Raw genomic sequence first — 26454 nt, 5'->3', positions numbered from 1 at the left:
TTCCTGCCTTAACTCAGCCCTCTCCTCTGCCAGACAAAACTATTTCTCCTCCCTTATTGACACCCATGCCCATCATCCCTGCCAGCTCTTCCGTACATTCAACTCCCTTCTCAGGCCCCCGGGTCCTCCCCCTCCTCCTTCCCAACTATCTGGCCTCCTACTACATTAACAAAATTAAATCCATCAGGTCCGACCTCCCCAAAGTCACTCCCCGCCCTTCTCCAACCCCCCGGCTCTCAACACTCTCTGCTACTCTCCCATCCTTCCCAGCAGTATCCTCAGAGGAGCTCTCCTCCCTCCTCTCAAGTGCTACTCCGGCCACCTGTGCTTCTGACCCCATTCCCTCTCATCTCATGAAATCTCTCGCTCCATCCCTTCTCCCCTCCTTAACTTCCATCTTCAACCGCTCACTCTCCACTGGCTCCTTCCCCTCTGCCTTCAAACATGCCCATGTCTCTCCCATCCTAAAAAAACCCTCTCTTGACCCCACCTCACCTTCTAGTTATCGCCCCATATCCCTCCTACCATTCCTTTCCAAACTCCTTGAACGAGTTGTCTACACGCGCTGCCTCGAATTCCTCAGCACCAACTCTCTCCTCGACCCCCTCCAGTCTGGCTTCCATCCCCTACATTCCACGGAAACTGCCCTCTCAAAGGTCACCAATGACCTCCTGCTTGCCAAATCCAACGGCTCATACTCTATCCTAATCCTCCTCGACCTCTCAGCTGCCTTCGACACTGTGGGCCACCCCCTTCTCCTCAACACGCTATCTGACCTTGGCTTCACAGACTCCGTCCTCTCCTGGTTCTCCTCTTATCTCTCCGGTCATTCTTCTCAGTCTCTTTTGCAGGCTCCTCCTCCCCCTCCCATCCCCTTACTGTGGGGGTTCCCCAAGGTTCAGTGCTTGGTCCCCTTCTGTTCTCGATCTACACTCACTCCCTTGGTGACCTCATTCGCTCCCATGGCTTCAACTATCATCTCTACGCTGATGACACCCAGATCTACATCTCTGTCCCTGCTCTCTCCCCCTCTCTCCAGGCTCGCATCTCCTCCTGCCTTCAGGACATCTCCATCTGGATGTCTGCCCACCACCTAAAACTCAACATGTCCAAGACTGAACTCCTTGTCTTCCCTCCCAAACCCTGCCCTCTCCCTGACTTTCCCATCTCTGTTGACGGCACTACCATCCTTCCCGTCTCACAAGCCCGCAAACTTGGTGTCATCCTTAACTCCGCTCTCTCTTTCACCCCTCACATCCAAGCAGTCACCAAAACCTGCCGGTCTCAGCTCCGCAACATTGCCAAGATCCACACTTTCCTCTCCATCCAAACCGCTACCCTGCTCGTTCAAGCTCTCATCCTAACCCATATGGACTACTGCATCAGCCTTCTCTCTGATCTCCCATCCTCGTGTCTCTCCCCGCTTCAATGCATACTTCATGCTGCTGCCCGGATTGTCTTTGTCCAGAAACGCTCTGGGCATGTTACTCCCCTCAAAAATCTCCAGTGGCTACCAATCAATCTGCGCATCAGGCAGAAACTCCTCACCCTGGGCTTCAAGGCTCTCCATCACCTCGCCCCCTCCTACCTCACCTCCCTTCTCTCCTTCTACAGCCCAGCCCGCACCCTCCGCTCCTCTGCCGCTAATCTCCTCACTGTGCCTCGTTCTCGCCTGTCCCGCCATCGACCCCCAGCCCACGTCATCCCCCGGGCCTGAAATGCCCTCCCTCTGCCCATCCGTCAGGCTAGCTCTCTTCCTCCCTTCAAGGCCCTACTGAGAGCTCACCTCCTCCAGGAGGCCTTCCCAGACTGAGCCCCTTCCTTCCTCTCCCCTCCGTCCCCCTTTCTATCCCCCCATCTTACCTCCTTCCCTTCCCTACAGCACCTGTATATATGTATATATGTTTGTACATATTTATTACTCTATTTATTTTACTTGTACATATCTATTCTATTTATTTTATTTTGTTAGTACGTTTGGTTTTGTTCTCTGTCTCCCCCTTTTAGACTGTGAGCCCACTGTTGGGTAGGGACTGTCTCTATATGTTGCCAACTTGTACTTCCCAAGCGCTTAGTACAGTGCTCTGCACACAGTAAGTGCTCAATAAATACGATTGATTGATTGATTGATTGATTGACAGGATTTTTTGAAAGTCTGAATATGTGAGTTGAAAGAGGGGGAACAGTCATGGATAATACCAAGGTTGAGGGCTTGAAAGACAGGGGAGGATGGTGGGGTTGTCAATGGGGATGGAAAAATTAGGAGGGGATTTGACAGAAGATGAAAAGTTGAGCAACCTCAGCCACAGTTATTGTCAGCACGAGTTAAGCTATATGGCCCTAATACTTTAAAACATGAAGACAACCAAATCGAAGAAAGAACTCACTCACATAAGTGTGTTTGGGAAATGTGTCTACCAACTGTTATATTGTACTCTCCAAGTGCTTAGTACAGTGCGCTGCACACAGTAAGCACTCAATTAATATGACTGATCGATTTGTTCTGCACACAGTAAGCAATCAATAAATAGGATTGATCGATTGGGGAAGCGCTAATAATTTAAAATTTAGAAGTACTTAAGAAATTCTTGAAAAAAGGTTTATAATTTTTTTTTTTTATATTTCGCCTTTGTAAACTCGACTGCCTGCTGTCCTAATCTTCATGAGCCGCTTTGCCATAGTAGATACTGAATATTCAGAATTCTGCTTTGGAACCTAAGTATCATTGACATGCTAACCCGGATAACATTCCTTCCCTCCAAAAACAGTGACTGCCTGGAAGTGAGGTGTTTCAGCTTCTTTATTAACTGCCAGTTGCAGTCGATTTTAATCTTGAACCCCCTGGGCCCTGGCTCTGAGGTTTGCATCACAAGGGGCTGGAACCAAAAGGCCTTTTGTGGTGGGTCCCAGCTGAAAAGTTTCCTGCTCTTATCTGACAAAGCCCTAATTTATTCACCTTCAGGGCACAACTGAAGACACTGCTATTAGTTTAACTCTTTCTTGTTGGGGAGAATGGGTCTTGTGGGTGAGGGGGATGGAGTTTTTTAACAGTCTATTTTTTTATGTTTTATTCTGCGTGCAACAAGATACGTTTTGAAATTATACAATCCAGCAAAATTCAGGGTCCTGTACATTTCACTAGGCAGGGCACCATAACAGAACACAGAGAAAATAAGTTATTGCTAAACAAAATATTTTACTGTGAAAAAAGTAACAATGATATTCTGCATATTTTTAGTAATTTCTAGCTTTGTTATTTAAAAAGGAGGAAAACATTTTTTTAAAACACTTTTAAAAACTTAGAAGAGCAGATACAAGTTCAGTGAGGCCTACTAGCTTATTATTATTATCTATCTCTGTTACCTACAGGTTGGACTACTTAATTAATCAAGAGCACAGACTGTGTTCAGAGTCCTGTATTAAGCCCTTGGGAGAGTACAATAAAATTGGTAGACACTTTCCCTTCCCCAAGTGATTTTACAGACTAGTGGGGAAACAGACGTTGAAATAAATTACAGATAGAGGAAACAACAGAGTAAGAGGGATAGGTACTTATGCTGTGGGAGTGTTTGTGGGGTGGGGGTGAGTATCAGAGCACTTAGGGGGCACAGACTTAGTGCATAGGTGATGCAGGGAGGATAAGGTGGAGCGATATAGTGGAAGAGAAGTGAGAACATGTATGAGGTAGAGAGCTGATTGAGTATCTTAAAGCCAGTGGTTAATCAAGGGTATTTATTGAGCAACTGCTGTGTGTACTAAGTGTTTGGGAAAGTACAGTACCCTAGAGTTGGTAGATCGCTGCCCTCAAGGACCTTACTGTCTAGAGAGGGAGACAAGCCTTAAAATAAACTCCAGATAGGGAAGCTAGGATAGGCTTGGGAGTGGGGTATCTAAGAGCTTAAGGGGTTCAGACCCAAATGCTTAGGCAACACAGAAGGGAGGGTGACTTGGGTGGAGAAAAAAAGGTTAGTCAGGAGGTTTCTTGGAGAAGATATAGTAATAATACAGCTTCAACTATCATCTCTACGCTGATGACACCCAAATCTACATCTCTGCCCTTTCTCTCTCTCCCTCTCTTCAGGCTCGTGTCTCCTCCTGCCTTCAAGACATCTCCATTTGGATGCCTGCCCGCCATCTAAAACTCAATATGTCCAAGACTGAACTTCTTATCTTCCCTCCCAAACCCTGCCCTCTCCCTGACTTTCCCATCACTGTTGACGGCACTACCATCCTTCCCGTCTCACAAGCCCGCAACCTTGGTGTCATCCTCGACTCTGCTTTCTCGTTCACCCCTCACATCCAATCCGTCACCAAAAACTGCCGGTCTCACCTCCGCAACATTGCCAAGATCCGCCCTTTCCTCTCCATCCAAACTGCTACCCTGCTGGTTCAATCTCTCATCCTATCCCGACTGGATTACTGCATCAGCCTCCTCTCTGATCTCCCATCCTCCTTTCTCTCCCCCAACTTCAGTCTATACTTCACGCTGCTGCCCGGATCATCTTTGTGCAGAAACGCCCTGGGCATGTTACTCCTCTCCTCAAAAGTCTCCAGTGGCTACCAGTCAACCTATGCATCAGGCAAAAACTCCTCACTCTCAGCTTCAAGGCTCTCCATCACCTCTCCCCCTCCTACCTCAGCTCTCTTCTTTCCTTCTTCAGCCCAGCCCGCACCCGCCACTCCTCTGCCGCTAACCTCCTCACTGTGCCTCGTTCTCGCCTGTCCCACCATCGACCCCCGGCCCACGTCCTCCCCCTGGCCCAGAATGCCCTTCCTCTGCACATCCGCCAAGCTAGCTCTCTTCCTCCCTTCAAAGCCCTACTGAGAGCTCACCTCCTCCAGGAGGCCTTCCCAGACTTAGCCCCCTCCTTCCTCCCCCTCTCCCCATCCCCCCCGCCCTACCTCCTTCCCCTCCCCACAGCACCTGTATATATGTTTGTACATATTTATTACTCTATTTATTTTACTTGTACATATTTATATATTCTATTTATTTTATTATGTTAATATGTTTTGTTTTGTTGTCTGTCTCCCCCTTCTAGACTGTGAGCCCACTGTTGGGTAGGGACCATCTCTATATGTTGCCAAGTTGTACTTCCCAAGCGCTTAATACAGTGCTCTGCACACAGTAAGTGCTCAATAAATATGATTGATTGAATGAATGAATGAATGAATGAATGAATAATGGTATTTGTTAAGTGCGCTTACTATGTGCCGAGCATTGGGGTAGATACCAGATCAGAAACAGTTCCTGTCCCACATGGAGCTCACAGCCTAAGTTGGAAGGAAAACAGGCATTGCGCCATTTTACAGATGAGGAAACAGAGGTACAAAAACGTTAGGAAACTTGACCAAGTTCACACAGCAGGCACATGGCAGCGCTAAGATTAGAACCCAGGTCCTTTGACGCCCTGGCTCACACACTCTCTGCTAGCCCACTCAGCTTTAAGTGGGAGGTGAGGACTTTCTGTTTGATGAGAAGATGGGTGGGCAACCATTGGAGTGGGGAGATGTGTACAGAATTATTTTTTCAGAAAAATGATCTAGAGCATCAGAGTGAAGGTTGGACTACAGTGGGGAGAGACAGGAGGCTGGGCGGTCAGCAAGGAGGCTGAGGCAGTAGGTGAGATGAGATATTACAAGGGCTTGGTCTAGTGTGGTAGCAGTTTGGGTGGATTGCAAGGGGCAGAAGATAAAACTGACAGGATTTGGTAACTGACTGAATGTGTGGCTTGAAGGAGGGAGATGAGTCAATCAATCAATCAATCAATCGTATTTATTGAGCGCTTACTGTGTGCAGAGCACTGTACTAAGCGCTTGGGAAGTACAAGTTGGCAACACATAGAGACAGTCCCTACCCAACAGTGGGCTCACAGTCTAGAAGGGGGAGACAGACAACAAAACCAAACATACTAACAAAATAAAATAAATAGAATACATATGTACAAGTAAAATAAATAAATAAATAAATAGAGTAATAAATATGTACAAACATATATGCATATATACAGGTGCCTTCACCTTGGAGGAATCACGCTAGAGAATCTCGGCAGTTTCTAGCTCAGTGCTCCCTGTCAATTCAGGTCCTGGGGTGGTTTCTGCTGCCTTCCCCCCCCCAGCCCCCCCCCCGGTTCTCGGCAGTTCTCCCCCAGGTGGATTCATTCATTCATTCAATCGTATTTATTGAGCACTTACTGTGTGCAGAGCACTGGACTAAGCGCTTGGCAACATAGAGAGACGGTCCCTACCCAACAGTGGACTCACAGTCTAGAACTGAGATAGAAGAATCAGATGGGGAAGCAGCGTGGCTCAGCGAAAAGAGCCACGCCTTTGGAGTCAGAGGTCGTGGGTTCAAATCCCGGCTCTGCCACTTGTCAGCTGTGTGACTTTGGGCAAGTCACTAAACATCTCTGGGCCTCAGTTACCTCATCGGCAAAATGGGGATCAAGACTGGGAGCCCCACGTGGACAACCTGATCACCTTGTAACCTCCCCAGCATGAAGCAGTGTGGCCTAGTGGACAGAGCATGGGCCTGGGAGCCAGAAGGATGAGGGCTCTGATCCCGGCTCTGCCACTTGTCTGCTATGTGACCATGGGCGAGTCACTTCACTTCTCTGGGCCTCAGATACCCCATCTGTAAAATGGGAATGTCACTGTGAGCCTCAGTCTACAAGTTTTGTTTTGTTGTCTGTCTCCCCCTACTAAACTGTGAGCCCGTTGTTGGGTAGGGACTGTATATGTTGCCGACTTGTAATGTCCAGGTTTGGGCTTGTGAGACAAGAGAGGATGGCGGTGGTGTCTAAGTTCAGGCAAATTTCATAATCGTGGCTCAGTGGAAAGAGCCCGGGCTTTGGAGTCAGAGGTCATGGGTGCCAATCACGGCTCTGCCAACTGTCAGCTGTGTGACTTTGGGCAAGTCACTTAACTTCTCTGTGCCTCAGTTACCTCATCTGTAAAATGGGGATTAAAACTGTGAGCCCCCCGTGGGACAACCTGATCACCTTGTAACCTCCCCAGTGCTTAGAACAGTGCTTTGCACATGGTAAGCGCTTAATAAATGCCATTATTATTATTATTATTATTATAATCCTAAAGTATTGGGAGGAGGGGAAGTGACATCCATCTCCCCTCTCTAGACTGTGAACCTGTTGTGGGCAGGGACTGTCTCTCTTTATTTGCTGTATTGTACTTTCCAAACACTTAGTACAGTGCTCTGCACACAGTAAGTGCTCAATAAATATGATTAAATGATGAATTAAGTGAGGGTATTGTGGGGGGAAGGCTTCAAGGAGAAGGGACAGTTTCTCTCCCAAGTACAATTGCTTAATCAATTAATAGTAATGATTGAGCTCCTACTATATGCAGAGCACTGTCCTAAGCATTTGGGAGAGTGCAATAGAGTAAGTAGATATGATCTCTGCCCTCAAGGAGCTTATGGTCTAGAGGGGTGGTGGGGATTGGGAAGACAGACATTACTAATTAATTAATTAATTAATTACAGATTGGGAGATATAGTAGATATGTTCAGAAGTGTAAGGCTGGAAGGAGGGATGGGTGCCAGTAATATGGTTACAGCTAAATGGGAATCCCTGACACTTCATTCCCTGGGAATAGTTCTGTCAACATTGGATATGTTGACAGACAGTCTTGTTGTCTGTCTTCCCCTTCTAGACTGTGAGCCCATTGTTGGGTAGGGACCATCTCTATATGTTGCTGATTTGTACTTCCCAAGCGCTTAGTACAGAGCTCTGCACACAGTAAGTGCTCAATAAATACAATTAAATGAGTGAATGAATGTTCGGGAGGTATAGTAATAGTAGTAGTAGTAATAGTAATAGCAGCAGCAGCAGCGCAGTAGTAGTAGTAGTAGTAGTAGCAAGCACTAATGGTATTTAATGCGCATCTACTGAATGCAATGCACTGTACCAAGTGATTGAGAAGTACGAATGAAGCACAAGACACATTCCTTGTGGGGGAGAGAGCCAAGAAATTTGGCAGTGGAATTAGAATCAGAATAAATCTAATGGAATGCTCAGTCAAAATCATCATCTATATGAAATCTGCTGCTACCGCCAGCTTTGGGCTTTGGGGACTGGAATAGTGCTGGAGTCGGAGAAGCTGGGTCAAGAGAGAGCCCTGAGGAGGCAAGGCGGGGCTTGGATTCTCTGTGCCAGTGGCCACAGTCATCGAGTCTGAACGCAGTCTAGAACTCAGATTTCCCACACTCACTCTGACGCTGTTCTTGTTTCTCTTCTTATTAAAAGATAATGACATCATAATAATACTGTTAATTATGGTATGTGTTAATCTCTATGTGCCAAGCACTGTTCTAAGTGCTGGGATAGATACGAGCTAATCAGGTTGCCCCATGTGGGGCTTATAGTCTTAATCCCCATTTTCCAGATGAGGTAACTGAGGCACAGAGAAGTTAAGTGACTTGTCCAAGGTCACACAGCTGACAAGTGGTAGAACCAGAATTAGAACCCATGACCTTCTGGCTCCCACACCCGTGCTCTGTCCACTATGCCATGCTGGTTCTCTAATACCCAAGTCACATAAGATCAAAATTTGGGATACTAGAAACACAAACTCCACCTCTCTGTTCTTCCTCCTTTAACCCAAACCCCCCACCCTCCAACCCTCTCCATATTTCTCCTGAACCACACTTCTTCCGTCTGCCGCCCCATAATCTGAGCGCTGACTATGTGCCGAGCTGTACCATACTGTACTAGGCGCTTGGAAGAGAGTAGTATGGTAGAATCAAATCCCAGCTCCGCCACTTGTTAGCTGTGTGACTTTGGGCAAGTCACTTAACTTCTCTGTGCCTCAGTTACCTCATCTGGAAAATGGGGATTGACTGTGAGCCTCCTGTGGGACAACCTGATCACCTTGTATCCTCCCCAGTGCTTTGCACATAGTAAGCATTTAATAAATGCCATTATTATTATTATTATTAGAATTGATAGACGTGGTCCCCACCCAAGAGGAATTTGCAATTTAGAGGTGGAGACAGATGAAAATAAATTACTGAAAAGGGACATGGGAAGGTATGAGGATATACACATAGGTGTTGGGGGAGTGGTAAATGACAAGTATATCATGGGTACAGATTCAAGTGCATAGCTGATGAAGAAGGGAGGGTGACTGGGGGAAATGGCCCATTTAGTGAACGATTGGTTTTGTTCTCTGTCTCCCCCTTTTAGACTGTGAGCCCACTGTTGGGTAGGGACTGTCTCTATATGTTGCCAACTTGTACTTCCCAAGCGCTTAGTACAGTGCTCTGCACACAGTAAGCGCTCAATAAATACGATTGATTGATTGATTGACTTGTAGGGAAGCAGCGTGGCTCCGTGGAAAGAGCATGGGCTTTGGAGTCACAGGTCATGGGTTCTAATCCCGGCTCCGCCACTTGTCAGCTGTGTGACTTTGGGCAAGTCACTTCACTTCTCTGGGCCTCAGTTCCCTCATCTGGAAAATGGGGATTAAGACCATGAGCCCCCCGTGGGACAACCTGATCACCTTGTACCCTCCCCAGCGCTTAGAACAGTGCTTTGCACATAGTAAGCGCTTAATAAATGTCCTACTGACAGCTCACCTCCTCCAGGAGGCCTTCCCAGACTGAGCCCCCTCCTTTCTCTCCCCCTCCACCCCCCACCTTACCTCCTTCCCTTCCCCACAGCACATGTATATATGTTTGTACGTATTATTACTCTATTTTACTTGTACGTATTTATTCTATTTTATTCTGTTAATATGTTTTGTTGTCTGTCTCCCCCTTCTAGACTGTGAGCCCACTGTTGGGTAGGGACCATCTCTATATGTTGCCAACTTGTACTTCCCAAGCGCTTACTATGGTGCTCTGCACACAGTAAGTGCTCAATAAATACGATTGAATGAATGAATGAATGAATGAATAATCCCCTTTGTCAGTCCACTTCCCAACGTTTTCATCTTCCCAGCAGCCCAGAGCTTGTACCAGATCGAGCTGGACTTGCTCCAGAATTAATTCTAGTTTGAACTCTTCTAAGTGGGTTTGGAGTAGAGAAGCAGCGTGGCTCAGTGGAAAGAGCACGGGCTTTGGAGTCAGAGGTCATGGGTTCAAATCCTGGCTCCGCCACTTGTCAGCTGTGTGACTTTGGGCAAGTCACTTCACTTCTCTGGGCCTCAGTGACCTCATCTGTAAAATGGGGATGAAGACTGTGAGCTCCACGTGGGACAACCTGATTACCTTGTATCTACCCCAGCGCTTAGAACAGTGCTTTGCACATAGTAAGCACTTAACAAATACCCACATTATTAACATTATTTATAGCGGGAGCTCGCTTGGGGAATCACCCCAGTCGCCAGGCCTAGAGCATGCCTGGATCCAAAGCAGGGTCTCGGGCTCGGAGACACCACACTTGGAAACCCCGCTGTCACCGGGCAGTGGAAACTGTAACCCAGTTGCCCTCTTGAGAAGCAGACATGGGAGTCAGGAGATCTGGGTTCTAATCACGACTCTGCCATTTCCCTACTTAACTTCTCTGTGTTCCGATTTCCTTAGCTGTAAAATGGAGATTAAATATGTGTTCAGGTTGTAATATATTAATAATAATGATGGCATTTGTTAAGTGCTTACTATATGTCAGGCACTGTACTGAGCGCTGGGGTGGATGCAAGCAAATTGATTTGGACATAGCCCCTGTCCCACGTGGGGCTCACAGTCTAGATCCCCATTTGACAGATGAGATAAAGAGAAGTGAAGTGACTTGTCCAGGGTCACACAGAAAAGCGGCGGAGTCCGGATTAGAACAGAAGACCTTCTATATCAAGTGCTCACTGTGTGCAGAGCATTGTACTAAGTGCTGTGAAAGAGTATCCAGGTGGAAATCAGACCCTGTGTGGGACAGAGACTGAGCCTGATCTGATTGTATTGTATGCACGCCAATGCTTAGCACAGTGCTTGATGCGTAAAAAGCATTTAACAAATACCACCATTATTATAATTATATTCTGGAGGTGGTATCTCACCACTGCCATGATCTGCCCAGGCAGCAGTAAAATCTCCATCTCTCAGAACAGAGTGGAGGGGCTCTCACTACCTAGGCCGATGCAGGAGGGGAAGACGTGAGAAGTGGCCCAAGTCTCCAAATGATAGAGAAATGCCAGCTGCTAAATATAGTGGTCAGTAAGTACTATCCCCTTCTCCTTTCCTCTTTTACCTCCTCCCCCTCTCCTATTTCCCCTTCCTTTCCCTTCTTCCTGCTCCTCTTCCTCTCTCCTTTTCTCTTCCCTCCTTCCCCTCTCTCTGCCCCTTTGGTGCTACCTAAGGTGATCAGATTTCTGTTAATCGAATCTACAGCCACCTAGGGATGTGACTTTCACTGATACTTTAAAGCCATGAAAGGCAATGGAAGAAGCATAGTTTTGTGTCTGTCAACACTTTTGTATTGCACTCTCCCGAGCATTTAGTACAGTGCTCTGCAACCAGTAAGTGTTCAATGCATGCCACTGATAGATTGATTTCCAAAGGCCTGCAGCCATCAGCGATGCCAGGAGTTCTCTTCTCATTCCTGTCAGTTGCCCAAACCCTCAGAAATCTAAGGACTTGAGATCAGGTTTACCAGATAAAAATTGTTTATGTCATCTATCCGTCAATCACTTGAATGTGGAGGTCATGAATATTTGAAGGAGAAGGTATCGTTTTGGTGCCTGGTTTGTTTAGGCAAGAAAGAAAGGGAGGGTAGTGTAGAGATCAAAACTTGGGGCCCTGGGGCTGATCTCTCGTCATCTAGAGGCTATCACACATAGACAGGAGAGAAGAATGAGCTGCCTATTGCACAGCAAGTTGTTTTCATTTTGGATCAGTAGCAAGAAAAGGCCTAGGCATTGGACTGTAACCAAAGAGAGTTGAAATTCTAGTTCAGTGAGAATATTTCTGGGAGAGTTAGGAGACGAGGTAAGCAAGCCGAATCTGGGCCTCTTTTGCAGGAAGGTATAGAATTTGATTTCAGTTTGCAAGCTCTCTCTTTCTCTACTGACCCCAAACCCCATGAATAATATATATGGTGACAGTGAGTCACCTTCTCTAGCTATTCACTGATGTGGTTAACCAGAAGAGCATCTGCAGTTACACAAGTTAGAATGAAGGTTACGAAGGCTATTACTATTAATTCTCACATTTCAGAGATGTGTTCAGAGAACTTCAGAGAACTGTTCTTCAATCGAGGGCCAAGAAATAGTTTTCTTCCCCTTGCTCCATTATTTCACAAAGGGTTAGGTGCCTTTTTAGTAACTGGATTTCCCTTTAACAAAAGGCGCAGTTCTAAGTGCTGGGGTAGATACAAGTTAATCAGGTCGGACACAGTCCCTGTTCCTGTAGGAGGAAGGATGAGCAGTGCATCCCCATTTTACAGATGAGGAAACTGAGGCCCAGAGAAGTGAAGTGACTTGCTCAAGATCACACAGCAGGCAAGTGGTGGAGCTGGGATTAGAATGCAGGTCCGCTGACGCCCAGGCCCATGCTCTTTCCACTGGGCCATGGTGTTTCCATTACTGTTCTTACACTACAGGCTACCTTTTAGAAAAAGAATAACACATGATCGTGTCCATTTAATAAGCACTACACAATTCATAAATGAGAGATCCTTGCTCTCCAAGAGCTTGGTTTAACAGTTCTTACCTTCTCAACCCTCCCACTTGCTAGAGCGATAATACCGATGATATTTATTAAGCTCCTACTATGTGCTAAGCAATGTCTGAAGCACTGGGGCAAATGCAAGCTAATCGGATTGGATACAGTTCCTGTACCACAGTGGGGTCAAAGAGGGAGGGAGAACAGGTATTTTATCCCCATTTTACAGACGAGGCAACTCAGGCATAAAGAAGTGAAATGACTTGCCCAAGGTCACACCACATAGCAGACCCCCAGACTTCCTGTCCCATGCTCTCTTCACTAGATCACGCTGCCTCCCTATATGACTGTGTACAGTACTACTTGAAATATGCCACAAATCCATCAGCATTTGTTCACATAGTGTTTACTGTGTCCAAAGGCCTGTATCAGGAACTTGGGAACAAACACAGTATCTGCACCCAAGAAGGTTACGCTCGAACAGGGGGAGACAAGTGGGCACGAACTGCCCAAAATACAATAGTTTAAAGAGTAAGAGCATAGTTAGAAAACACAAAAACAAAATGAAGGATTCAAATGAATATTGCAGCCTTCTCCAACTAACTGGAAGAGATGTGCAATTTCTCTTTCCCGCACCTTATCAAAATATACAACTCCCATGACTCTCCTCATTAATCCAAGTAAATACATTATCCATTTGCTTTAAATACTTTGCTTATTTGAGCTGTGCTTTTGTTCATTTGACTGAATGTTCACAACATATCTATGCCCTTCCATGTTGTTTTCTGTTGGCGGGGAAAGCTCTTACGTGGCCCGTGTCTGGTATGCTTGCTTTATACAGGGCCTAGCAGAGAACTAAATGCATTTATGTGTTTAAAGTATGATAAATTAACATTCTCTAATAATATTGTAGAGCATATACAAACTCCACAAAACCAAGAGGAACTCCACAAAACCAAGAGGCAGTAAATTAAATTTAACAGAAATATACCAGTCTCCCACCTGATTATTTTAACAGCCTGGTCAAATTTCTAGGTGCCCAGACGAAACGTGCTTCTGCTTCTTTATAAGCCTATTTTGTTCAAAAGGAGGGATCTTATGGATGCAAATTTTCTACCCTTCAGCATTTTTGGCATTTTCAGCATTACCTTAGATTATAAACTCCTTGAGGGTCTTGTCTTGTCTTATGCTATAGAGTCGCATCCAACCCATAACGACGCCATGGACACATCTCTCGCAGAACGCCTCACCTCCATCTGCAATCATTCTGGTAGTGTATCCATCGAGTTTTCTTGGTAAAAATATGGAAGTGGCTTACCATCACCTCCTTCTGTGCAGTAAACTTGAGTTTCCACCCTCAACTCTCTCCCATGCCGCTGCTGTCCAGCATGGGTGTGTTTTGACTTGTAGCAGATTGCCTGCCACTTGCTAGCCACTGCCCAAGCTAGGAATGGAATGGATATGCCTCTGCTTGATTCTCCCTCCCATAGTCGAGACTGGTAGAGTACTGGAAACTCTCCAGGTGTGACCCTGAGAGAGGTTCCCTGAGGGTAGGGGTTGTCCTTTTACCTCTCTTGCCTCTTTTACCTCTTTAATACGGTGCTCTGTACACAGCTGTTGCTTAACAAATACCACCAATTGATTGAGAACGTAAACAAGTTCACAAATGCAGAGGACCAGCGTGCCCTGTTGGATAGAGCATGGGCCTAGGGAGCAGAAGGACCTGTGTTCTAATCCGAGCTCTGCTACTTGTCTGCTCTGTGACCTTGGGCAAGTCACTTCTCTGAGCTTCACGTACCTCATCTGTAAAATGGGGAGTAACACCGTGAGCCCCATGTGGGACAGGAAAAGTGTCCAACCTTGTATCTACCACAAGGCACATAGTAAGTTCTTAACAAATACCATAAAAAAAAGAGTTGGCTGAAGAGATGATGTGGCTCAGGATGCTGGGAAATTAATTGGATACAGCTTGTTGGATGGAAGAGGAGGGACTTTAGGAGGGCTCTCAAGCAGGGAGAGCTGTGGTCTGGTGTGGAGAGGAAGGGAGTTCTAGGCTGGGGGAAGGCCAGGAGGGAGAAGGAGACAGAGGAGTTGAGACTGAGGTACAGCTCGAAGGTTATCTTGGGAGACAGATCCCAAATAATTTAAAGCTAGGAAGAAGAAGAGTTTCAATAGTAGAGTATGAAATCAATATGTACAAAAGTATCATGGGGAGTTGTGAGTACATAAGTGCTGAGCTGGTGCCAAACTGCTGAGGATAGTTTATAGGAAGTAGCCTGGAGAGAAGAAAAATTAATCAGGGAAAGCTTCCTGGAACAGATCAGATTTCAGGAGGGATTTGAAGATGGGGAGAGCTCAGGAGTAGTGGATTTGCAACAGGAAGGAGTTCTAGGAAGGATGAAGGGCATTAGACGGGGTCGGAGGAGACAGACAGGAGAATCTGGCACAGTGACAGGATGAGTCTGGGAGGAATGGAGAGTGCCAGATGGGGTGTAGTAGAAAAGAGTGGCCAGGGAAGAGGGAGTGTCTTAAAGTCAAAGGTCTGAAGTTTGATGATGAGATGAATAGGTAGCCATTGAAAGTTTTTGAGGAATGAATAGGGGAAAACATCTAAACAGCAGCTCGTTCCATTCCAAGCACCTTCATTCTCACTCCTTCCCAGAATGTCCTATCACACATTTGGATCCAGGAACTAAGCTTGCGTTGCCTACAAATCTGGCCTTTTATAGCTTTTGCCCATTTACCCAATCCTTCTCACCCAGACAGTCACATTGGCACAAATTCTCCCATCCTTGTTGTCAGGATGCCAATCAGTTCCCTCAATCAGTGGTCGCCATCATCAGCATCTACTTCTCCTGGTGGGGCATGCCAGGACCTGCCATTCTAGGTTCCCCACTACCAGGTAACCAGGACTGGGGCTTGAGCACTGGGCAGAGAGGCGAGGTGCTGAAGTTGGATGCCCTCACCCTCCCGCCCTACCGGACTCCAGAGCGCAGGGGGGCAGAGCCCGGGTCCCTGCCATCATGGGGCTGAGTTCTAGGAAAAAGGAAAAGGAGGCACCTGAGGAGAGTTGGACCAAGCTGTGCCCACTGCTCAACTCCAGAATGTGTGGAGCAGGAAAGAAGGGGGTGAATTTGAGCTGGAACCAGGGCTCTGATCTCCGAGGAGAGGGGGAAGGGGATGCCAGCCCTACGGCAGCCCAAGCTCTTTGCATGGTACTTGAACCTGTCCTCGCTCCCCTCCACATTCCAGATCCAGGGCAGTCCTCTCCCATTCCCCTCCATGTCAGCCTGAGCTCTTGACATGGTGTGCACAGAAACTATCTGCCTGGGTAACAGAGAGATGTCAGTAGAGCATCATTTTAGAAAGATGATCTGGGCAGCAGGGTTAACTGTGGTCTGGAGACTTAGAAAGACTGGAGATAGAGAGATCAATGAGGAAACTGATGCAGTAAAATAAAATAAATTATGGTATTTGTTAAGCGCTTACTATGTGCCAGGCACTATACTAAGCCTTGGGGTGGATACAAGCAAATCTGGTTGGACATGATTTGGACATGGGGCTCACGGTCTTAAACCCCATATTACAGATGAGGGAACTGAGACACAGAGAAGTGGAGTGATTTGCCGAAGGCCACCCAGCAGACAAATGGCGGAGCCGGTATTAGGACCCATGACCTCTATACTCCCAGGCCTGTGCTCTATCCACTATACCATGCTGCTTCCCAATAGTCAAGCGGGTATAACAATAATAATAATAATAATGATGGTATTTGTGAAGCACTTACTATATGCCAAGCACTGTTCTAAGTGCTGGGGTAGATACAAGGTAATGAGGTTGTCCAACTTGGGGCTCACAGTCTTAATCCCCATTTTACTGATGAGGTCACTGAGACACAGAGAAGTTAAGTGACTTGCCCAAAGTCACACAGGTGATAAGTGGCAGAGCCGGAATTAGAACCCACAACCTCTGACTCCCAAGCCTGTGCTCTTTCCACTAAGCCAGGCTGCTTCTGCTCCTGGACCTGGGTGGTGGTAGTTTGGATATAGAAAAACTGAAAGGAAAAACGGAAAGGAAAACTGAAAGGACAGACAATGTGAAAAGTGAAAGGGAGTGAAAAATCAAAGATGATGATAAGGTTTGGGATTTCAAAGAAGAAAGGGAGCCCGGTGGTGTTGTCAACTCTGATGGGAAAGTTAGGTGAAAGAGTTCAGTTTTAGACACATTGAGTTGAATGTGCCGACGGGACACCCATATGGAAATATCCTACAAGCAAGAGGATATGTACGATTATTGAGGTCAGGGCTAGTGAGAGAGGTTTGGGAGTCAGCCTGCATAGAGTTGATAGTTGAAGCAGGGGGAGCGGATGAGCTTCCCGAGGGAATGAGTCTAAAATGAGAAGAATAGGAAACTCAGAAACTCTATGGATCCACTACCAGAACAATTGCAGATGGAGAGCAGGGCATTCAGGGAGAGATGTGTCCATGGTGTCGCTATGGGTCGGAGATGACTCGACGGCATAAGACAAGACGAGTCAAGGAGACTCAGAACAGAGTTTGGCAAGGACACCCACAGTTAGGAAGCCAGAGAAGGAGGAGGACCCCTTGAAAGAGATTGAGAAAGAGTGGGCCAGGAAGGTAGGAGGAAATCTAGGAGCCGATCGTGTTTGTAAAACCAAATTTAGATAGTGTTTCCAGGGAGGGGGGGGCATGCTCCCCAGCATCAAAGGCAGCTAAGAGGTCAAGGAGGATTAGGATTCCTGTGGGAGGAGGATGGAAGTGAGGGGAACTTTCCGCATTTTGAAGACTCATTTCAATCAATCAAACAATCAATGACATTTGTGGAGTGCTTAGTGTGTGCAGAGCATTGTACTAAATGCTTAGTAGAACACATACAATAGAGTTGGATCTCCTTTCTGTGGGGATCCAGAGGCCTTCTGCTGGAAAAAGTCAGTAGCTCCATGGCATACTGCCTTTCCCTTCCCGATGGACCCTCATAAACTCTTGATTTCATGTGATGCCCTAATCTATATAAGGAGCAGCATGGCCTAGGGGAAAGAGTCAGAGGACCTGGGTTCTAATCCTGACTCTGCCACTTCCCTGTTGTGTGACTTTGGGCGAGTCACTTAACTTTTCTGGGCCTTAGTTTTCTCATTTGTAAAATGGGGATTAAATACCTATTTTCCCTCCTACTTAGACCCTGAGCCCCATGTGGGGCAGGGACTGTGTCCAATTTGATTAACCTGTACCTAACCTAGTGCTTAGAACAGTGCTTGATACACCTTGTCCCATCTTGTCCTAGGGATAGCCTTGTCCAGTCCCCAAGTTCCTACTGCTAAAGCCTGCTCACAGTCAAAACTAAAAAGTCAGATAGGTATTTTTATTTCATCTTTTAAATGTTCAATTGTCCACATGGCTGTTACATGCTTTCACACACACACACACACACACGCGCAAGCGCGTCTTAAACATTCATGAGTTTGGAATGTTTGTAATTGTTTTCTTTTTTTAGAAGAAAAACAGGATTGCCATCCCCGGGAATTGGAAGCCCTGCAGGGTAATACAATGCAGCTTGTGCTCAGATCCTGGAAAGAAGACCTTGTTTTTAAAAGGTCAAGCTCATGCTGCCAGAACTGGATTGTACAAGAAATGTCAGAAAACATGAATGCACTTACCCTTGAAAACAACCAGTGTTTTAGCTCTTACCTCAAAAAAGGGGCAATTAAATAGAAATTGCTTTGCAATTAGTGGTCAGACCTAGTGGAAAGAGCACGGGCTTTGGAGTCAGAGGTCAGAGGTTCAAATCCCAGCTCTGCCAATTGTCAGCTGTGTGACTTTGGGCAAGTCACTTAACTTCTCTGTGCCTCAGTTACCTCATCTATAAAATGGGATTGAAGACTGTGAGCCCCCTGGGGAACAACCTGATCACCTTGTAACCTCCCCAGCGCTTAGAACAGTGCTTTGCACATAGTAAGCACTTAATAAATGCCATTATTATTATTATTATTACTCTTTTCAAGGGAAGCGAGTACAATCAATTCATATTATTGAGTCCCTGACAATTTATCCAGGCTTCTTTCTTGCCATGGATTATCCTTTGTCCATTTCATTTTAAATGGTAGAGAGATGCTCAGTAAATACTGGCAGGGAGTGGAGATGAAAGTGAAATGATAAAATTCTGTTATATTTTGAGAACTCTGTTAAAGGAGTTGGTCGGGGAAGGGTTCAAAACTAGCATCATTTATTTTTGATTATCTGGGAATTTCACTTCCTGTGTGTATTTCTCAGTGTCTGGCATGTTAGTGGACTATAAAACTTGGAGTCAGTAAGTTCTTAGCCTTCCTGGCTCCCAGAATTCTAAATTTTTCCTTAAAATCTCAGATTTTTTTTCAGACTTTTTAATGAGAATTATCTGCTATGCTGTAAGCTCCTTGTAGGCAGGGAACATGTCTACCAGCTCTGTTATAGTGTAGTCTCCCCAGCACTTAGTATTCATTCAATCATATTTATTGAGCGCTTACTGTGTGCAGAGAAGCTGAGAGTGAGGAGTTTTTGCCTGATGCATAGGTTGATTGGTAGCCACTGGAGATTTTTGAGGAGGGGAGTAACATGCCCAGAGCGTTTCTGCACAAAGACGATCTGGGCAGCGGCGTGAAGTAAGAGGCTTAATTGATTTAAGCCTCATGTCACCTGGCAGTATTCTAATCCCAGCTCTGCCACAGATCTGCTGTGTGACCTTGGGCAAGTCTCTTAACTTCTCTGGGCCTCAGTTACCTCATCCGTAAAATGGGGAATTGAAAGTGTGAGCCCCACTTGGGACAACCTGATTACCGTGTATACCTCCAGTGCTTAGAACAGTGCTAAGCACATAGTAAGCGCTTAACACACACCATTATTATTATTCAGTTTCAGAACCGTAGTGTTGGGCAATTGGTTAGTAGTTCACCATTAGTAGATCAGTTTGGCCTAGTAGTTCAGGTGTAGTAGCTAAGTCAGTCAAAACAATTTTGCTAAAAATCTCAGGTAGGCTGCACTCCATAGCATGTCGGGCACCTCTGATCTAGGATGTATCATGAGATGGAAGGGTCTCGTAGGAATCCTGAAGAATAGCTGGCTGATGTAGGCAGGCCAAGTAGGTCGTTCACGCCCGTGGCTGAAGGACCCAAGGACCTCTATGAAATTGTTCTGTAAATAATGAGCAAAGATGATGATAGAGTCTCCCATCAAGAACATGTCAAACCCCAAGTGAGGAGGAATTATTTACAGTGCTAGTGGTTTGCCTAGCACCCCCGCCACTCAGCCCCAGGTATACTCATCCACTAGAGGATTTTTACATGCCGGCCACATTTATGGCCAAAGTGACCCAAACATAGTGCTGAATCCAGCCACTCCTAAAATGACTCCGGAGGCTCTTTTGTCTGGGATTTTGGGCTGAGAACCCCCAGTAATTTCACAAGGGTATGAGGAATAAATTATAAAATGACAAGCAAAAGAGACAACATCTCCTTAGAGCCACTGTAACCTTCCACGGTGCAAATATTCAGGAAGGAAGTACTTGAGATCAAAGGTAGGAAGATATTTGATCCAAAAAGAAAACCCATTGATAATCATGATAGTTCACTGACAATATACTTAAATCTATTTCCCAACACCAAGGCAGAGGACCTTAGATTTCCATCAGCTCTTGATAAAATGAGGACAGAGTATTAAGGTTCCTTGCTTCCCATTTAAAAAATGCCAAATACACCCAGCATTTTGGTTGGCCTTCATCCCTCAATACTCCACGTGGTGAAATAACATGACACTAGACAGACGTGCACAGGTACTGTAAATACCTGTCAATGCGGGTACTATACCCACATGTTTATTCCACACCTGCAGACGAACCATCCATCCCCGACTCACATCTGCATCTGCAAAAAGGTTCACTTTCTTGGCCCGCATTTATGATCGCAATTTAGACGCCTATGAGGACATGCTAGTACGTATTAAGTTGTGCCTCTGGACCTTTAACGTTTCTACCTGGGAGACAAAGATCGACACATCACATAGTTTCTTTTTGTTTTTGTTCAGTTTAAGAGAATTTGGTTTTGAAGGTCATGATACAGTGAGTAATAGTTGCCTCCTCTTTACCTGCACCCACCCCTTACCCGCATGAAAATGCTAATTATCCAATTGACCTAACCCAGTTGGGTTGGGTAAATTGTGGGTATGCAGAGCTCTACATCAGAATCCTAGCTTTCTGAGGCTTCAGGCAGTCAAAGGAAGTTGGAGAATGGAGAGCCGCTTTGAACGATTCTCCCACAACGGAAATGATGAACCAAGTTGAGGAAAGCTTGTCATTTATGTGTGAACACAGGTGTAGCCCACAGGGAGAGAAAAAGCATCCTTGCCTGCAAGAGATTGCTTTTGGATGCTTTTCATGGTTCCCATTAACAGAGATATACACTCGGTTCGATCGACTTTTCTACGGAAAAAAAGCCATGGTCCTTCGGTTTGAACCTCAGAGATCATCTTATGTCCCATTTGTTCACTTCCAGTTGACATCTCGTCAAGAACGGCAGCCCTGGAGCTCTATGAGAAAGTGCCTATAACATACCAAGGGTAGTACTGCATCAGCAGGCAGGATGGGTATATGTGGCAGTCTTCTTTTTCCTTTTCACCCAGTCAAAATACAATCGAAACTCAGGCTGAACTCAAAGTCTCAAGAATAGCTTCAGTGAAAGGGTTGCTTTTCTTCATCATCCTGCACTTGGACCAAAAATCTCATCATTCCCACCCCACACATGAATAGAATCCACTCCCTCTCTTCCTCAGGAAGGTCCGGGACAATCAATCAATCAATCAATCAATCAATCGTATTTATTGAGCACTTACTATGTGCAGAGCACTGTACTAAGCGCTTGGGAAGTACAAGTTGGCAACATATAGAGACAGTCCCTACCCAACAGTGGGCTCACAGTCTAGAAGGGGGAGACAGAGAACAAAACCAAACATATTAACAAAATGAAATAAATAGAATAGATATGTACAAGTAAAATAAATAGAGTAATAAATATGTACAAACATATATACATATATACAGTTGCTGTGGGGAAGGGAAGGAGGTAAGGCGGGGGGGATGGAAAGGGGGAGGAGAGGGAGAGGAAGGAGGGGGCTCAGTCTGGGAAGGCCTCCTGGAGGAGGTGAGCTCTCAGTAGGGCCTTGAAGGGAGGAAGAGAGCTAGCTTGGCGGATGTGGGGAGGGAGGGCATTCCAGGCCCGGGGGATGACGTGGGCCGGGGGTCGACAGCGGGACAGGCGAGAACGAGGCACGGTGAGGAGATTAGTGGCAGAGGAGCGGAGGGTGTGGGCTGGGCTGGAGAAGGAGAGAAGGGAGGTGAGGTAGGAGGGGGCGAGGTGATGGACAGCCTTGAAGCCGAGGGTGAGGAGTTTCTGCCTGATGCGTAGGTTGATTGGTAGCCACTGGAGATTTTTGAGGAGGGGCGTGACATGCCCAGAGTGTTCCCTATTACTCTATGTATTTATTTATTTATTTATCTATTACTCTCTTTATTTATTTATTTTATTTTGTTAGTATGTTAGGTTTTGTTCTCTGTCTCCCCCTTTTAGACTGTGAGCCCACTGTTGGGTAGGGACTGTCTCTATATGTTGCCAACTTGTACTTCCCAAGCGCTTAGTACAGTGCTCTGCACACAGTAAGCGCTCAATAAATACGATTGATGATGATGATGATAGAACCCAGATTTCCTGACTCACAGACCTGTGCTCTTTCCACTAGGCCATGGAAGGTGATAATTGATTTTACTTTGCTGTAATTCAATCACCACATCTGTTTCAGTTCCTCTATCAAGCCACCATTCTCATTAATCATTTCCATGTGTGCTCATGGGCTATTTCTGCTTAGGAAAATGGCATATTAATAATCATTACTGTTTTATTCAGTTGATCAAACAGCAGACAGCCTAATCTGATGGTTAGAATATTTTAATCAGTTTCAAGTGATTCTATGTCAGTACAATTTATAGCAGCTGTTTTCTACCACCTTCCTGGGTTCATACCTATAGTGGTATAGTGCTAATTCACCTACATACTAACTTGTGATTGAGTACCATCGGCTTTAGTCGGTCTGTCAGTGAATTGTATTTATCGAGCACTTAATGTGTGCCCAACACTGTACTGTTTGGGAGAGTACACTGTAACAATACACCAAGTCCATTTCCTGCCCAAGGTGAGCTTACAGTCTAGAAGACTGTAACATTTAGTAGTAACATTATTGTGACTATTGGAAACTTGCCTGGCAGGGATGATAGATAGATAGGGATGATAGAGTGCCAGTGGTGTTAGGAAAACCACTAGCACTGTAAATAATTCCTCCTCGCTTGGGGTTTGACATTGTTCTTGATGGGAGACTATGAGAAGCAGTGTGGCTCAGTAGCAAGAGCCCAGGCTTGGGAGTCAGAGGTCGTGGATTCTAATCTCAGCTCTGCTACTTGTCAGCTGTGTGACTTTGGTCAGGTCACTTCATTCATTCATTCATTCAATCGTATTTATTGAGCACTTACTGTGTGCAGAGCACTGTACTAAGTGCTTGGGAAGTACAAATCGACAACATTATAGAGATGGTCCCTACCCAACAATGGGCTCACAGAGCAGCCTCAGACAATGTGGCATCACTGTTTAGAGCTCAGAGATAACTGTTCCAAACAGACCATGATGAACTGCAATCAAGAACGATGTGGAACAACAGAGTGTAGCTTTGGCTACATAAGAAAAATTAGAGCTTCTACAGGATACAGTTTCCTCATTAATGGGAATAGTGGAGAGTAGTACAAGTCACTGAACTCAGCAAGACAGCACATTGTTTCTCACCATTATGTCTGACAAGCATCAGCTTCACTCCGAGCATCTTTCAGTCTCTATGAGTTGCATTTAGTGTATTAAAGTACTTGCAATAAACACACCTATTCATTAAACCAAGTAACTGTTGTCAGTGCCCAAACCCGCCAGAGGAGGAAATTAATAACCCAAACAGCCATCACCCATGTTCAAGCTCTCGTCATATCATCATTAGGAATCTGAAACAGCCTCCTCCCTGGTCTCCCAGTCCAGCCTCTCCTCCCTCTTCAGTCTATATTACATGTTGCTGGTCCAAGCATTTGCCATATCTCGTCTCAACTATTACATTAGCCTCCTCCCTGGAAAATGGGGATGAAGACTGTGAGCCCCATGTGGGACAACCTGATGACCTTGTATCTCCCCCAGCACTTAGAAGAGTGCTTGGCATACTGTGCTTAACAAATGCCATCATTATTAACGGTGTAATGCACAGCAGCTGCGGTAATAAATCCTCTAATTTCACGTTCAATTCTCTTGCTGTTCGGTGCCTCACTTGTTATGATTGAAAGATAGTCGTGACTAAAAATGCCACCTTAAAGAGCTTTTCCCATATGTAATCTAACCACAAGATGGTGCTGTAAACTGTTTGAGAATGGAATTTCCTGCTGAACAAAAAGGTTTCTGATTTTTACCTCATGGCATCCTGTTTTCCTGATTTTTTAGAAATTGGTATTTCTCGATGGATAAGTGGGCCTTTATACCCAAAACACTGATATTCCAAAACAACTTTGATCATTTCGTAAGCAGACTAAATTGTGTTATTCTTTATCTTTCTTTTCATCTATTTTGGAATAAACTTCAGTGAAAGCAAAGCCTCTTGGTTTCCTAGGCCAAAACAGATCAGCCTACAGGGGCAGGGCCCTTATTCTGAATCCAGGATCCCTTTTTCTTTAGGACCCTGTCTTTAGATTATGGAATTTGGAACAATCCTACCACCATGGTCCCCAGTTTTACATACAGCTTCCTCAAGCATTAAAGCCTGCATTTATACTTTTGTTATGGTTTCTTAAAAAGACCCTTGCTCACCTATCTCCTTTGAAAAGATGGATGTTCTTCCTTTCTGGTCAACTTTTGTTCAGAAGCATGCACAAGAGGCACTCTCGATCTTTGAAAGAGATAAGAAGGAAAGGGGGGCAGGCAGGTAAAATGGGATTAGCTGGAGGCTGATGGTCAGAAAAAGAGTAGTGTTGCCCAGTGGAGAGAGCATGGGCCTAAGAGTCAGAAGGACCTGGGTTCTAATCCTGGCTCTGCCACTTGTCTGCTGTATGACTTTGGGCAAGTCACTTCACTTCTCTGCACCTCAGTTGCCTCATCTGTAAAATGGGGATTAAGACATTCCCCACGTGAGACATGGACTCTGCCCAACCCAATTAGCTTGTATCTACCCCAGTGCTTAGTAGAGTGCCTGACCTCATAGTAAGTAGTTGCTCAGTGGAAAGAGCACAGGCTTGGGAGTCAGAGGTCATGGGTTCTAATCCCAGCTCCGCCACTTGTCAGCTGTGTGACTTTAGGCAAGTCACTTCACTTCTCTGTGCCTCAGTTCCCTCATCTGTAAAATGGGGATTAAAACTGTGAGCCCCACATGGGACAACCTGATTACCTTGTGTCCTCCCCAGCGCTTAGAACAGTGCTTGGCACATAGTAAGCGCTTAACAAATACCATCATTATTAAATAATGTGGAGAAATGTGGAGGAGCCAAATGCATGGAACCACCATGCCACAATAAACTTCGGGGATTCCTGCTCTGGTTTTGTCACTGTTGGAGTCCTGGCTCCCCTACTCAGAGCTGGAACTAGAAATGGATGACCTTTCCAACTGTTAGAATGCTGAGAAACTGCAGCAGTTTGGAAGCCAAGAGTGAAGAGCTTCAGTACTGCTCTCTCATAGTAGTATTAGTAGTTGTATAAGTAGTACTAGTAGTAGTAGAAGAAGAAGAAGAAATAGATTGTGAGTCCTTTGAGGGACAGGGTCTGTGTCTAATTTCCACCTGTAAACTCTTCACCAGCTCTCTGCACACCGTAAGCACTTACTAAATATTATTACTACTAGGAGGTGTTGTAGTAGTAGTAATGATATGTATTAAGAGCTTACTTTGGTCAGAGCGCTGTAGTAAATACTAAGGAAAAATTCACATCTGAAAATTAGACACAGGTCTCTGACTCCCAAGGAGCTCACCGTGTAAGAATAAGGGAGGGAAGGGGAGGACAGGGGACAGGCATATATGGAAGGATGAAACAACACACATGTTCTGCCTTTGACCTCGAACTCCCTTCCCCTCCATGTATTCCAGACTATGACTCTCCCCAACTTCAAAGCCTCATTAAGGTCACATTTCCTCCAAGAGGCCTTCCCTTATTAAGCCCTCTTTTCTCCATCTCCCTCTCCCTTGTGCCTTAACTAAGCATTTGGATCTGTGCCCTTGAGCACTTTGTATTCATCCCACCCTCAGCCCCACAGCACTTACATAAATATCTGTAATTATTTATATTAATGTCCGTCTCCCCTTCTAAACCGTGAACTCCTTGTGGGCAGGGAACGTTTCAGTTGTACTGTACTCTCCCAAAGACTTAGTACAGTGGTCTGTACAGGCTAAGCCCTCAATAAATACCATCGATTGACTAAATGCAAACACAAAAAGAGTAGAGCATGGCTCAGTGGAAAGAGCACGGGTTTGGGAGTCAGAGGTCATAGGTTCTAATTCTGACTCTGCCACTTGTCAGGTGTGACTTTGGGCAAGTCTCAACTTTTCTGTGCCTCAGTTACCTCATCTGTAAAATGGGGATTAAGACTGTGAGCCCCGCGTGGGACCACCTGATCACCTTAGTGCTTTGCACATAGTAAGCGCTTTACAAAATGCCATTATTATCATTATTAGAGGAGACAAGAACATCGTGGCTAGAAGAGCCCAGTTTTGGGTTTCCTATGGGTCAGAATCCAACAGCC

At 45.6% G+C, this 26454-nt stretch overlaps 1 non-coding gene across 1 annotated transcript; it reads right to left on the bottom strand.

Annotated features, from left to right (window-relative positions):
- Positions 1-14015: 14015 nt before the first annotated feature.
- LOC119948427 lies at positions 14016-14153 on the bottom strand. The gene has a single exon (XR_005456823.1). It is a non-coding gene; the product is annotated as a small nucleolar RNA SNORA7 (small nucleolar RNA).
- Positions 14154-26454: the final 12301 nt, after the last annotated feature.

The sequence above is a fragment of the Tachyglossus aculeatus genome, chromosome X4 (assembly GCF_015852505.1).
Source record: "Tachyglossus aculeatus isolate mTacAcu1 chromosome X4, mTacAcu1.pri, whole genome shotgun sequence".
Classification (NCBI taxonomy): domain Eukaryota; kingdom Metazoa; phylum Chordata; class Mammalia; order Monotremata; family Tachyglossidae; genus Tachyglossus; species Tachyglossus aculeatus.
Note: the sequence above shows the minus strand (reverse complement) of the source record. Positions and strands in the feature narration are given on the sequence as shown.